Here is a 14,773-nt window from a genome sequence, read left to right on the forward strand (position 1 = left end):
CCGGAGGAATGAATGGAAGGAATCGTGTGTCCCATCTACAAAAAGGGTGACTAACTGGATTGCTGCAATTACCGCGCGATCACTCTGTTGCAAAAGTGCCGCGAATATAATGTGCCCGCACATCACTTATTCATCGATTTCAAATCAGCCGATGACACAATTGATCGAGATCAGCTATGGAAAATCATGCACGACTACGGATTCCCGGACAAACTGATACGATTGGTCAAGGCTACGATGGATCGAGTGATGTGCGTTGTTCGAGTATCGGGGATAAACTCGAGTCTCTTCGAAACTCGCAGAGGGCTACGGCAAGGTGATGGCATTTCGTGTCTGCTATTCAACATTACTTTAGAGGTTGTGATAAGAAGAGCGAGGATAGACACGAGCGGCACGATTTTCAGAAAGTCCGTCCAGCTACTTGGTTTCACTGATGATATTGACATGATAGCACGCAACTATTCAACTTGAGAAGATGAAATCGGACTAAAAGCTGAGGCCAAGCGGATCGGACTAGACATCAATGTGTCAAAGACAAAGTACATGAAAGGCAGGGGCTCGAGAAAAGATAATGTCAGCCACCCATTACGAGTTCTGATTGGTGGTGATGAAATCGAAATGGTCGTCGAGTTCGTGTACTTGTGCTCACTGGTGACTACCGATGACACCAGCAGAGAAATTCAGAGACGCATGTTGTCAGGAAATCGTGCTTACTTTTTACTGCGCAGGACGCTTCGATCGAGCACAATTCGCCTTCGTACGAAGTTAACTATCTACAAAACGCTGATTAGACCGGTTATCCTCTACAGGCACGAGTCCTGGACAATGCTTGCGTAGGATCAACGCGCACTAGGTGTTTTTGAACGGAAGGTGTTGCGAACCATCTTTGCCGGAGTGCGGATGGAAGACGGTACCATGAACTGCACCAGTTGCTGGGAGGACTAACCCTCGTCCAAACGGCCAAGGTCGAGCGGTTTCGGTGGGCCAGGCATGTTGTTAGAATGTCGGAGAACAACCCGGTTAAAATGATCCTCGTTAATGATCCGACCGGTATAAGGAGAAGAGGCGCGCAGTGGGCAAGTTGGATCGATCAAATTGAGGACAACCTGCGGACCCGATTTATCCTTAGTTACAAATTCCTGTAGGATTGCTGTTGTTACTAATTTCCACACCCCTCAGCGGGGGATCAACGATTTCAGACGTAGATCATTTCATGTCTTATCTTGATCATATGTGGTTTTCCTTCACCATGATCTAAGATGATCGAATCATCCAATGATTGAACTTACATGAATCAAGCATCATTTTAGCTCAAAATCACTACCGATTTTGTGTGACGGAATATCAGTACCGATTTTGATTGATGTGATTTAAAGAGCACTAGTCAACTGATCTTGAATTCAAATCAAATCATCAGCATAAACTATTCTGTAACCGCGTTACTTAGCAGCAGCAAAATAGCATCATTGAAAAACAAAGAGAACAGAAGCAGCGGACCCATATACCTTCTGCTCTGCTACTGTGAGGTACTACTCCAGACACATTCGCTGAAACTGCAATCGGCAATCGCATATATCCATAGCTATTATATAATTTAACAAAAGTATTTGATTGGAATTGATGAAACATTTAAATCATCTGTTTCAATCCTCCTAGGGGTACACGGATATATTTTTTTTAGCTAAGGGGTAATATTTCCTTGGTGTAGCATACAGGGCTGAGAAAAATAAGATCAAAACCTCATCAAATCGAGATAACTGCCGAAGAAGATCGCTTGTAATCTTTGCCAATAAAGATCACAAGCGATCTTCTTCGGATGGAGCATATTCATCGATTTTTTTAATGTTTTCTTTTGATTGTGCAGGAATGGTAGTTGAGCGAAAATTGTAGCTGGTATCACTAGCAATCGAATGATGTGTAAAAATATATAGGTCATCGCTTTGAATTTCGATATATTTACGACCATTGTAAAAAGTCTCACCTTTTCTGAGGTCTTCAGTTTTCATTATAACTTTGGGTAGACAATGAATGGAATCATAGCAGCCTTGTTCCACTAACCTAGGTGATCTACCGGTTCAAGTTGTAAAGCTTTTCGGTTGAGTCGAAGCACTCAGCAAACAAGTGGAAAATTTTGCTACTACCCGATGTACTGGTGGACTGTCAGGAAACTGGCCAAAATTAGGTGCTAAACGGCGACGTGGGAACAATGGGCAAGCAGTTCAAGCAATCGCCGAACATGGAACAAAGTCTATCGATCTAAGTGACTTATCTGTTCCATTCACCGCAGAAATTCTGGCTTTATTTATCCGGTTTTCAACCATTGGTGACTGTGGATGATGTAAAAAAATTGCTGCTCACTGTTTAGATGTGACTGACGCTATTGACGTTGTGCGTTTAGTCCCAAAGGACGCTGATGTATCCAAAATGACATTCATCTCGTTTAAAATTGGACTGGATCCTATCCTGAAGGAACGATCGCTCGATGCTGCAATGTGGCCAAAAGGACTTCTGTTTAGAGAATTCTTAGAAAATCCTACAAAACGAACTGCTGAGAAAGGTGTTCCAATCATCCCTTTAGTGAACCACTCGGAGCTTCGGATCCGGGACACCCAGTAATAGGCATTAAGGAAGTCTCCCTTCCACTCCACCCAGTCGCGCTCTCCGCTGACATCCACCATCGTCATCGTCCCGGTCCTGCGGTCGGTGTTGGTAGTGGAAACTTCCGACATGCTAGTTCAGGCGAGTATAACTCTACTATAGAACATACTGTACCTGATCATTCTCCGCATTCCAGCGTCACTATATTCAATGGCTTGCATATATATTATCAAAATGTGCGCGGGCTAAGGACTAAAATCGATACTTTTTATCTAGCAGTTTTGGATGCTGAATATGACATCATCGTCCTTACGGAAACATGGTTGAATGACCATATTTTCTCCGTTCAACTCTTCGGACAGCAGTATAATGTTTTTAGGACTGATCGCTCCCCTCTAAACAGCTACAAAACGCGTGGTGGAGGCGTGCTGATTGCAGTATCGAAAAAATTAAACAGTTCAATTGACCAGACAATCATCTCTAAAGCACTTGAACAACTGTGGGTTTTAATCGAACTTCCACGAAATACGTTAAGTATCGGAGTAATTTACCTGCCTCTCGACCGTAGAACCGACCCGGTGAGTATCAATGATCACATAGAATCGTTGAGCTCGATATCTTCCCGATTGAACCCTCACACTCCCGCTGTACTGTTCGGTGACTATAATCAGTCTGGTTTGCGATGGCGCTTTCCTGAAGGAGGAATACCTATTGTCGAATTATTACTTTCACAAATTCCAACTGCTTGCTGCACTCTACTCGATGGGTTCAACCTGAATGGATTCACTCAAATCAACACATTTTTGAATCGAAACGAACGTTTGTTAGATCTGATTCTCGCGAATGAAATCGCTTTACCGGTCACTACCGTATTCTCGCCAGCTGAACCATTCATTGATCTTGATACTGACCACCCCGCACTTGCTGTTGAGTTCAGGATAGGGTAACAGAGGTATTTTGGCCCACTTTAGGATTGACTTTATTTTGGCCCACTTTGAATAAATATTCACCAAATGTTGTAATATCTTTGAAAAACCCTTCCGCAATAGGTAATTTAATGTGTTTACCTTCAAATTTATGTAACATGAGTTACTTCACATCAATTAAATCCGATAAAATCGATAAAGTTTGTTAGGTGGGCCAAAATATATGAAGTGGCCAAAATACCTCTGTTACCCTACCTACACCAATTGAGTTTGACAAGCCATCTCTATCGTACTCTCTTGACTTCCGCCGAGCTAATTACGTTGAGATGAACGATCTGCTTTCGAATCTTGATTGGCATTTTATTGAAACGACTACTAATATCAATGACGCAGTTGATTATTTTTGCGAGGCTGTAGGAAACGTTGTTTCCCATGTTGTTCCTGCTAGCCGCCCTCCTCAGAAACCGCCATGGTCTAACCCACATTTGCGCGCACTCAAGCGTGTACGATCTACAACCCTCCGGAAGTACTGCAGTTCTCGATCTCAGTATTTCAAGCATCAATTAAGCATAGCTACTAGTCGATATCGCCGTTACAATATGTTTTTATATCGTCGTCACATAAAACGAACTGGATTGAACCTTCGCCGAAACCCAAAACTTTTTTGGTCATTTGTTAACTCTAAGAGGAAAGAAACTGGTCTTCCGCACACTATGTATCTGGCCAATGAAACAACCCGAGTCGAAAAGGAGAAATGTGATATGTTCGCACACCACTTTGAGCGTGCATTTCACGACGCTTCTGCTACATCGAACCAAATAGAAGAAGCCACAGTTTGTGTACCGCATAATATGTTTAGTTTCAACTTTCCTCTCATAACTGAGGAGATGGTAGTTACAGCCATGCACAAACTGAAGCTGTCATTCACTGCTGGCCCCGACGGTATTCCATCATCTGTGCTGAAGCGTTGTGCGAATTGTCTGAGTTATCCGTTAGCTAGGCTTTTTAACATTTCTACTCTGCGAAGTGAGTTTCCTTTACGATGGAAGTTTTCATATTTATTCCCAGTTTACAAAAAAGGCGATAAATGCAACATTTCTAATTACCGTGGAAATACGTCTTTGTGTGCTTGCTCTAAGCTATTTGAAATAATCGTGAATGATCTACTATTTGCTAGCTGTAAAGGCTATATAGATTACGAGCAGCATGGTTTTTACCCAAAACGCTCGGTATCATCGAACCTTATGTTATTCACCTCAAAGTGTGTTCAGAACATGGACTCTGGATTGCAAATCGATGCAGCGTATATGGATCTTAAGGCTGCATTCGATCGAGTGGATCACGGAATACTTCTGTCTAAACTAAAACGACTGGGCGTCTCACGGACGAGCGTAGACTGGTTCAAATCGTACTTGACAAACCGTTCAGTTCGAGTGAAAATTGGATCTTCAACTTCAGATATATTCTCAAATCAGTCTGGAGTTCCGCAAGGAAGCAATCTTGGTCCATTACTGTTCAGTCGTCAAAGAATCTGGCAACACGTCTGTCAAAAAATAATTTTTATTGAATATTACTAATACACATTCATACATTTCCGTTTCCTTTCTTATACAGAAAAAGTTAGTTGAATAAAGAACGTTGAATACAGTCCACGCGTTTTTGTTATGTCGCTACATTTTTTGGTTCGTCAAAGCCGGATTATTCGAAGTATCGCGATCGAAACGTGTATTTTGGAAAGTTTTTTCAAAATGACATTGTAAATGAGTTCTACGCCAAAGAGTACCCACGAGAACGAGCTGGCTGATCAATTTAGTACTCCGGTTGGAATTGGCGATCAGAAGCGGTCGTATGCTGAAAAACAAAAGAGAAAAAAGATGGCGGAAGAGTTTCAAGTGATTGTACAACAACGCGGAGCCGTGAAAGGAAAAATTACACGTATCAAGAATGCGCTGCTACGAATTGAGCAGGAGAACACGGTTCCAGATGAATTTTTACTACGTACTTATTTGAAGACTGTTGACGCTGCTTACGAGTTTAATGTTTTTCAGAACAAAACGTACGCTATCATACCAGGAGGTAGCGAAGAGCAAGAGCAGAAATATATTGAATTCGAAGAACTATACAATGAGGTTAGGTCCCGCGTGTGTAAATTGATCGATATCGTCAAGCGAGAGGAATTACCGCTGGGTGCCAGTGAAAATACATTCGGTCTGCCAAATCCCGCAACACAGCCTATTCGAGCATTGTCATCTTCGTTTTTACATACGCCTCTTCCAGTGTTTGATGGGAAACCAGAGAACTGGTTTAAGTTCAAAGCAATTTTTATGGATATTATTGCCAAGTATCCAGGAGAATCGGATGCAACGAAACTATACCATCTAGACAAATGTCTGGTGGACGAAGCCGCGGGAGTAATAAATCAGCAAACAATCAACGACAACAATTTTGCGGCAGCATGGGACTTTTTGATACATCGCTATGAAGACAAAAGGAGAATTGTTGACATCCACATAAACGGTTTGCTGAAGCTACAACCAATGACAAACGAAAATGGAAAACAACTGCGCGATCTTGTCGACGAATGTAATCGTCATGTTGAGGCCCTTAAGTTTCACAATTACGAACTATTGGGAATGTCCGACATTCTAATGGTAAACATTCTAGCATCCCGATTGGATTTAGAGACGCGTAAACTGTGGGAGAGTAGCATAAAACATGGAGATATTCCTACATACGCAGAAACTATCCAGCTTTTGATAACTCGTAGTCAAGTTTTGGAACGAGTAAATCCGTCGTTAATTTCGTCGAAACAAAAGAAAGTGTCAAGTGTTGGTTGTAAAATTCCTCCATTGAAAACTTCATCGTTGGTGGTATCGACTCAGGTTCGATGTGATTTCTGCGAGCAAACACACCCAAACCACCAGTGTGCAGAATTTCTTAAACTAACACCGAAGGAACGTTATGAAAAAGCCAAAGAAACTGGTGTTTGTTTTAACTGTTTGAGGAAGGGGCATATCACGTCGAAATGCTCCTCTACAATGTCATGTAAAACGTGCAAGCGACGGCATCATACTACGCTTCACTTGAACCCCATTCAGACTCCAGTGAAAACATGTTGCATCAACGGTTACACCACAGACATCACCATTACAGAATGTTTCCAATACTAATACTACTACATCAAAGTCAGCAATCAGTGCTTCCTGTTCAACCGCACAACAGCGGTCTTTACTTAGCACCGTGCTTGTAAATGTTATGAACGATTTTGGAAATCCGCAGCTGTGTCGTGCTTTGCTGGACTGCGGTTCACAACTGAATCTTCTCACTGAAAAAATGGCATCTCTGTTACGAGTAAAACGGAAACCTATCGATATGAAAGTTATGGGTGTCGACGGTACCGAGACTAGAGTAACTAGTTCGGTAAACGTGCAGGTGCATTCTCGAAGCAATCAATCTTTAATCAATATGGAATGTCTTGTTATGAAGAAAATTACGGGAACTGTTCCTTCAAACTACATAAACATATCGAATTGGCTGATAACAACGGATCTAGATTTAGCGGATCCAGAATTCAATCGCCCACATGGAGTGGACTTGTTGATCGGAATAGGACATTTCTTTGGTTTACTGAAAACAGGTAAAGTCAAACTTGCTAATGAACTGCCATATTTACAAGAAACCGTATATGGATGGGTCGTTGGTGGTCTCATAAACCCAACTGGTTGGCAGTATACTATTTGACATTGTAACGTAGCAGTGCAACAAGCTGAGCTAAGTGAACTGATTGAAAGATTCTGGGAATCCGAAGAATTACCATCCTTTTCAAAGTTGTCGTCAGAAGAGGCAGAATGTGAAGAAATCTTTCAACGAACGCACTTCAGAGATTCTACTGGAAAATACATCGTCAGGTTACCGTTTCGTGCAAACGTCGACCATCTTGGTGATTTCAAACAACATGCTATACAAAGATTTTCATACTTGGAAAAGAAATTTCAACGTCAACCTGATCTCAAAGCGGCTTATTGCGCTTTTATAGACGAGTATGTCAAGCTAGGTCACTGCCGAGTGATCGGTACGTCTGAGAAGAAGGAAGATGGATTATATTTGCCACACCACGCCATTCTGAAGCCCACTTCGTCCACTACAAAACTACGAACCGTTTTTGATGCTTCAGCGAAATCCACATCGGGATTGTCGTTGAATGATACACTCATGGTGGGAGCAACTATACAACCCGCACTATTTGACATCGTTCTGAGATTTCGCATACATCTCTTTGTGCTCACAGGAGACATCTCAAAGATGTATAGAATGGTAAACGTCCATCCCGAACATACAAGGTTTCAGCGTATTCTGTGGAGGACAGACCCGAAGGATTCATTACAAACACTGGAGCTCACAACAGTTACGTACGGGACAGCCGCGGCGCCTTTTTTAGTGACTCGCTCATTAATACAATTAGCACTGGATGAAGGCCATGCTCATCCTCTGGCAGCAGGGATAGTGAAGAACGATTTTTACATCGATGATGTGCTTACGGGGACTGAAACGTTGGAGGAACTAGTAGCGGTTCGTAAAGATCTTGATGTACTTCTCAGTAAAGGTGGTTTTACACTGCATAAGTGGTGTTCGAACTCTGCTCAATTTCTAGACGACATTCCAGAGCATCAACAAGAGAAGCAGGTGTTATTTGAACAAAATGGTATGAACCGTGTTATTAGAACGCTCGGTTTATTGTGGAACCCTACCAGTGACTTATTTTTATTCCACATCACTCCAACTGATTCTAACCAACTAATAACAAAGCGCTACGTTCTGTCGGAAATTGCTAAGATCTTTGACCCTTTGGGTTTACTTGCACCAGTTGTTATGGTTGCAAAATTAATTATGCGTCAATTGTGGGCTATGAAATTGTCATGGGATGAGGAGTTGTTACCAGAACAAAAAAGCACCTGGAATAAGTTTCGTGAAACTTTACACGTTTTGGATCAGCTTAGAATCAGCCGATATGTTCTCTCGGCAAGCAGAATTGCAATTGAGTTGCATGCATTTTCGGATGCATCCCTGGAAGCCTATGGCACGTGTATCTATTTACGCAGCATCAGTGACGATAATAGAATCGAAGTACATCTGCTAACTAGCAAGACTCGTTTGGCATCCAAAGTGACAATACCAAAATTAGAATTGTGTGCATTTCTCTTGATGGCAAAACTGGTGAGGCAAGTTCAGACTGCGCTCAAACTGAATTTTCAACGCAAAGTAATGTGGACAGATTCTCAAATTGTTTTATGGTGGATGAGAAAGGATACTAATCTTCTCAAACCTTATGTGGCTAATCGAGTGTCGGAAATCAAGGAACTCACCTCAGGATACGATTACAAATATGTGCGCTCAAATCGTAATCCAGCAGACCTCGTAACTCGCGGCATTCTGCCAAACGTGCTGGTAGGAAACCAGTTTTGGTGGCATGGTCCACAATACTTGAAGCAGAATCCATACGAAGAAGAAAGGTTACCAGATATTGTGGAACTTCCTGAATCCAATCCGTCTACTTTTATTATCACTACAACGGAAGAATTGCCATTGCTGTTCAAATTTAGTTCGTTTCGAAAAATCCAACGTGTGATCGCATACGTTATACGGTTCATTAATAAAGCAAAGAAAAGAGTTCTCCCCGGCAACGATTCAAAATATCCTTCTGTTAACGAGATGCGATTGTCATTGGATGCAATCATACGACTTCTTCAACAATCTCACCTTAAAGATGAAATTCTGAAGATTCAAAGTGCGTCAATGGAAAATCGGTATACTGGTAAATTGCGGTCCCTCAATCCATGGATAGATAGTAGTGGAATTCTACGAGTAAATGGGCGAATAAAATTTGCTAACGTTGCTTACGAACAGCGCTGTCCAGCAATACTTCCATCGAAGCATCCAATTACAAGACTTTTGGTAGAGACCATTCATCAAGAGAATCTCCACGTCGGTCCAAGTGGAACTCTATCGATTTTGCGACAAAGGTTCTGGATACTCAACGGACGAAATGTAATTCGTTCTCAGCTAAGAAAGTGTATAAGATGCTTCAGAGTGAATCCCACAGATACACAGAACTACATGGGAGATTTGCCTATTTATAGAGTTACACAAGCACATTTGTTTGAACGTACGGGTGTTGATTTCGCCGGCCCGGTATACGTAAGAAAAGGGTATCCTCGTAAACCGCTTTACACAAAGGGGTATATAGCCATATTCGTTTGTATGGTTTCCAAATGTATTCACATTGAACTGGTCTCAAGCTTGACCACAGATGCATTCATTGGGGCTTTGCATAGATTTGTTGGACGACGGGGAATTCCATCTGATATCTATAGTGACAACGCTACAAATTTTACTGGTGCTTGTTCAGAGCTTCATGAGCTGTTTGTCCTCTTCAAGCAACAATACACAACCGATGCTGTTGAGAAGTTTTGCATGTCAAAGGAAATTCGGTGGCATCACATACCTCCCCGTTCGCCACACGTTGGTGGCCTTTGGGAGGCTGGCGTTAAATCAGCAAAGTACTTCATCAGGCGTACAGCAGGAGAAACGAAGCTTATCGAAGAAGAGTGGCACACACTATTGGTACAAATAGAGGGGATGCTAAATTCTCGTCCTCTTATTGCACAGTCTGCCGATCCAAGTGATTTCAATGTTATCACTCCTGGTCATTTGTTGATAGGTCGTGCTATTAACGCCATCCCCGAACCGGTTTACGATAACATCAAACCTGGAACACTTTCTCGGTGGCAGCATATTCAAAAGATGCGCTCTGACTTTTGGAAGCGGTGGTCGGTTGACTACTTGTCAGAATTGCAACAACGTACGAAATGGAACAAGCAACATACCAACATTAAGATCGATGACCTAGTATTGATGAGTGAAGAAAATCTTCCACCACTTCAATGGAAAATGGGACGGGTAATAGCTGTTCATCCGGGTAAGGATGGTTACACTCGTACAGTATCATTGAAAACTCCAACAGGTGTGTACAAACGCTCAATTACAAAGTTAGCACTTCTACCATTGGACGATGGCGCTTCGAATCACGGATCTTATTGAACCCCGAGTAGTTCAATGGCGGGGGAAGATGTTCAGTCGTCAAAGAATCTGGCAACACGTCTGTCAAAAAATAATTTTTATTGAATATTACTAATACACATTCATACATTTCCGTTTCCTTTCTTATACAGAAAAAGTTAGTTGAATAAAGAACGTTGAATACAGTCCACGCGTTTTTGTTATGTCGCTACAATTACTGTTTTTGATCTTCATAAACGACGTTTCCTTTCTGTTACCACCGGAATGCAGATTGTTTTATGCAGATGATGCAAAAATTATGAAAGTCATCAAGAATCTCGAGAACTGTTTTGAACTACAACAAATGATACAAAAATTCGCTGATTGGTGCTCAAAAAATTTCTAATGCTTGAGTATCGAGAAATGCTGTGTCATATCATTTCATCAGAAATCGGATCCTATCCTGTACGATTACGGAATTTCGGGAAGGTCACTGACGCGAGTAGAAAGCATTAAGGACCTTGGTGTCACATTGGATCGTGAAATTACCTTCAGACTCCACTATGACAATATTTTAGCCAAAGCTAACCGTCAACTTGGTTTTATCATTAAGGTTGCTAAAGAGTTTCGGGACCCGTTATGTCTAAGATCATTATATTGTTCACTTGTACGTTCAATATTAGAGTCAAACGCTGTAGTATGGAGCCCCTACCATGCTCACTGGATCGCCAGGATTGAGGCTGTTCAAAGAAGATTTGTTCGGTACGCTCTGCGTTTGCTACCGTGGGAGACCCTGTAAATTTACCGCCATACGAAGATCGGTGCCGCCTTTTGAATATCGAGCCATTGGAGTTACGACGTATAGCCGCTCAAGCAACTTTCGCTGCTAAACTACTGTTGGGGGACGTTGATAGCCCCATTTTACTTATGCAACTCAATATCTACGCACCTGAAAGAACACTTCGCCAGCGGAGCATTCTGTTCCTAGATCCGAGGAACAGAGTGTATGGACAGCACGAACCTTTTCGAATAGTCTGCATGCGGTTCAACGAATTTTTTCATCTTTTTGATTTTAATGTGTCACCTGTTGTGTTTCGTCAACGATTGCTTAACCAATTCCACATTGTGAATAATTAGCTATAAGTTTTTAATCATTATTTTTATTTCTCTTTCATTAAGACAAAATATGTCAGATGATACTATTTATACAAATAAACAAACCTATTTTTCGTTTTTTTAGTGCATTTTATTTCTGGAAGTAGTACCTTTCCAATGCTGAACAAATTTTGGGGATCAGTTGGCTAACAACAAAGTTATGACTCGGTGAAGTTGAAGTATTCAATATTTTCTATGCGACGTTTATGCCAAAGGAAAGAAAATTGTAAAGCAGATAGGGCATATTGGGCGCGTGGAAAAAACTTGGAACGGGAAAAATCAAATTTTCATTGGTTTTCTTTTACCAATCGTCTGCTACAAAGTTTTGGAATCAATCTACGAACTTCAGAATATTCGAGGGTGTAAAATTGATTGAGATTCGTTGAAAAACAGTTGAGTTATGACAGCTCAAAGTTACCGTTCCAACTTTTTTTGAGGCTTGGTATTTGGAGCGTTAAAAGTGTTCAGCTAACTGTTTACTGTATGTTTGTTACTTTACGACGCTTAGTCGAACAAAGTTTTCCATTATCACTAGAAGGTTATAACAATTTTATTTTCCCATCATTAAATCAAACTCACTGAATACCAGTTGTTGATGCTAGTTTTCACTTTGACGCTTTGTATTTCAAAAATGTGTAGGTAATTTTTTATATCATAGGTACTCTGATATCTCTGATAACTCTGGTACCTTTTATACCTGTTGATCCTGTGATTTTTATAAATCAGCGATTTTAATTCCATTTTGTTTTCAAAATATCTCGCAAACAGCATCGTCTTGATGACAACGAATAATATATTCAAAATTTCATGAGGATTACAAAAATAATAAATTTGGCGATGGAGAATCCAGACTAATTTAAAAACCTGTTTTAATCCACCTAGTGGTGTAATGATTCTGAAGAACAAAAAGTCTTTGATTCTTAAAAACAAAAAGGTTTACCCATAAACATGTATAACCTACAGAGTGAAACAGTACTAAGGTCGGGTAGGTCTCTGTAGAAACGAAATGAGTTCCACTATTGCAGGTACTTCTGAAACCGGAATCTGGGAACCTGTATAATTGATGCTGGTTCGAGAAAAGTGACTGGGATCCATTTTTGAGTTTATGGCTACAATTTCCGGTTATTCATCAAAAATTTAAGAACTAAGTCTAAGTCTAAGATCTAAGTATCCAATTTTTACTTGCTTCACCCTATAATTCCGGAATCGGAAGTCAGATCCGAATGAAATTTGGAAGTTTTGTTTGGGACTTCGAGATCTTTCACTTGAGTCTAAGATTGTGCAAATTGGTCACGAAATCCCTGAGAAATGTGAGGAAGTAATTTGAAATATTTTATTTTGCAAATCGCCTTGTAACTCCGGAACCGGAAGTCGGATCAAAATCAAATTCAGGAACTTTGTAATTGTACCTCTCATTTGAATCTAAGTTTCTAAGAATTGGCTCAGCCATTTCTGAGAAAAGTAAGCACACTTATTTTCGTTTTTTGCATTTTTATTCGTCATGTTAATTTAAAGCCATACGAACCGTATTCGGTTATACTGATCCCTGAATACCAGTTCCGGAAGTACCGTAAATAATGATCAAAGCCTTGAAGTGTAACTGATTTCAACATCTCATGGAATGATTAATTGATTTTCACACGGAATTCATTCAAAGAAATAATCCTATGGTTTAATAAGATTTTTAATTTCGGTCCGACTTGCAGTACCGAAATTACAGAGTAATGAAACTTCAAACAGTCATTTGAAACGACGGTCAATAAAATAATTTCATGAAACCTGAAAACACTGAAGAATATTTATGCATGAAACACAAGCGGTTGATGAAAAGGGTATCATCTCATTACTAGGTGGATTAAGCACGTTTCTAGTCATTGTATTAATGATCCACACTTACACTTGAAATGTTAAAAACACCCTAAGGAAATGAAAGAAACAGATAAAATTTCCTTTTTAAAACACGTGCAATCGTTTTTGATTATCACTAGGTTAATTTTATGCACTTTTACATTTATTTTGCAGGATAACTCATCTTTATTTCATGTAGAATATTGCTCGAGCCACTGTAATACCACCGCTCATATAAAGGACAACCTGGAAGGAGTAAGATATACTACTAAATCCAGCGAGACATAGAATGCATTAAATATTGCACAATTATATTGTGTGGATGAATATATTTCGATGTAAAATTCTTAAATCTTATACAACATTCAAGATAATCCTGTTTAAGAAATAAAACAATTTAGTCGTAACTTTTAATTCACTAAGATACATTCTGTTTGTTTCTTAATCTATATATATATATATATATATATATATATATATATATATATATATATATATATATATATATATATATATATATATATATATATATATATATATATATATATATATATATATATATATGTATATATGTATATATATATATATATATATATATATAATATATATATATATATATATATATATATATATATATATATATATATATATATATATATATATATATATATATATATATATATATATATATATATATATATATATATATATATTTGATTTCGCTGTTAATAATTCACAAGTGTTAGATATTCAAATTTGATTAGATATACTGATAATATTAGACTACAACAACAGAATATTATTCTCAACAATTGCTACTTAGACATTTTTCCTAAGATGTGCCTTCGTTAATGCCCAAAATTTTTTCCTTGTCGAAGATGTATAGCAAACAATTCCACGGTTGTTGTATACTATACCCTTGTTCACATAGGATTTCTTCCATATTTCAGGAAAAATTCCAGAACGCAAAGAACAATTGAAAATGTTGGATAGTGGAACCAACAAACTATTAGAACACTTTCTTATCACCACGGATGGAATCCCAGAACTTCTTCGTTTCTTTTATTGTCAGACTTCGCTTTGTAAGCATGTCGTGTAAATTTTGCTTTAATAATGCGATTTTTATCATACACAAAATTTGTTATCATATTATTGAAGAATCGCATTCCATTTATTACATTCTTTGCATT

The 14,773-nt window shown here is 39.4% G+C and overlaps 1 protein-coding gene across 1 annotated transcript in view; it reads left to right on the top strand.

Moving 5' to 3' along the window:
• The window catches only part of LOC131435876 (zinc finger protein DPF3), a 30,646-nt gene extending 16,661 nt beyond the window's left edge, over positions 1-13,985 (top strand). Inside the window, exon 2 of the mRNA XM_058604131.1 lies at positions 13,758-13,985. The gene's annotated coding sequence lies outside the window, so the exon portion shown is untranslated. The remainder of the gene's footprint in view (positions 1-13,757) is intronic.
• The last annotated feature ends 788 nt before the right edge of the window (positions 13,986-14,773 follow it).

Source organism: Malaya genurostris, chromosome 3 (assembly GCF_030247185.1).
Source record: "Malaya genurostris strain Urasoe2022 chromosome 3, Malgen_1.1, whole genome shotgun sequence".
Taxonomy (NCBI): domain Eukaryota; kingdom Metazoa; phylum Arthropoda; class Insecta; order Diptera; family Culicidae; genus Malaya; species Malaya genurostris.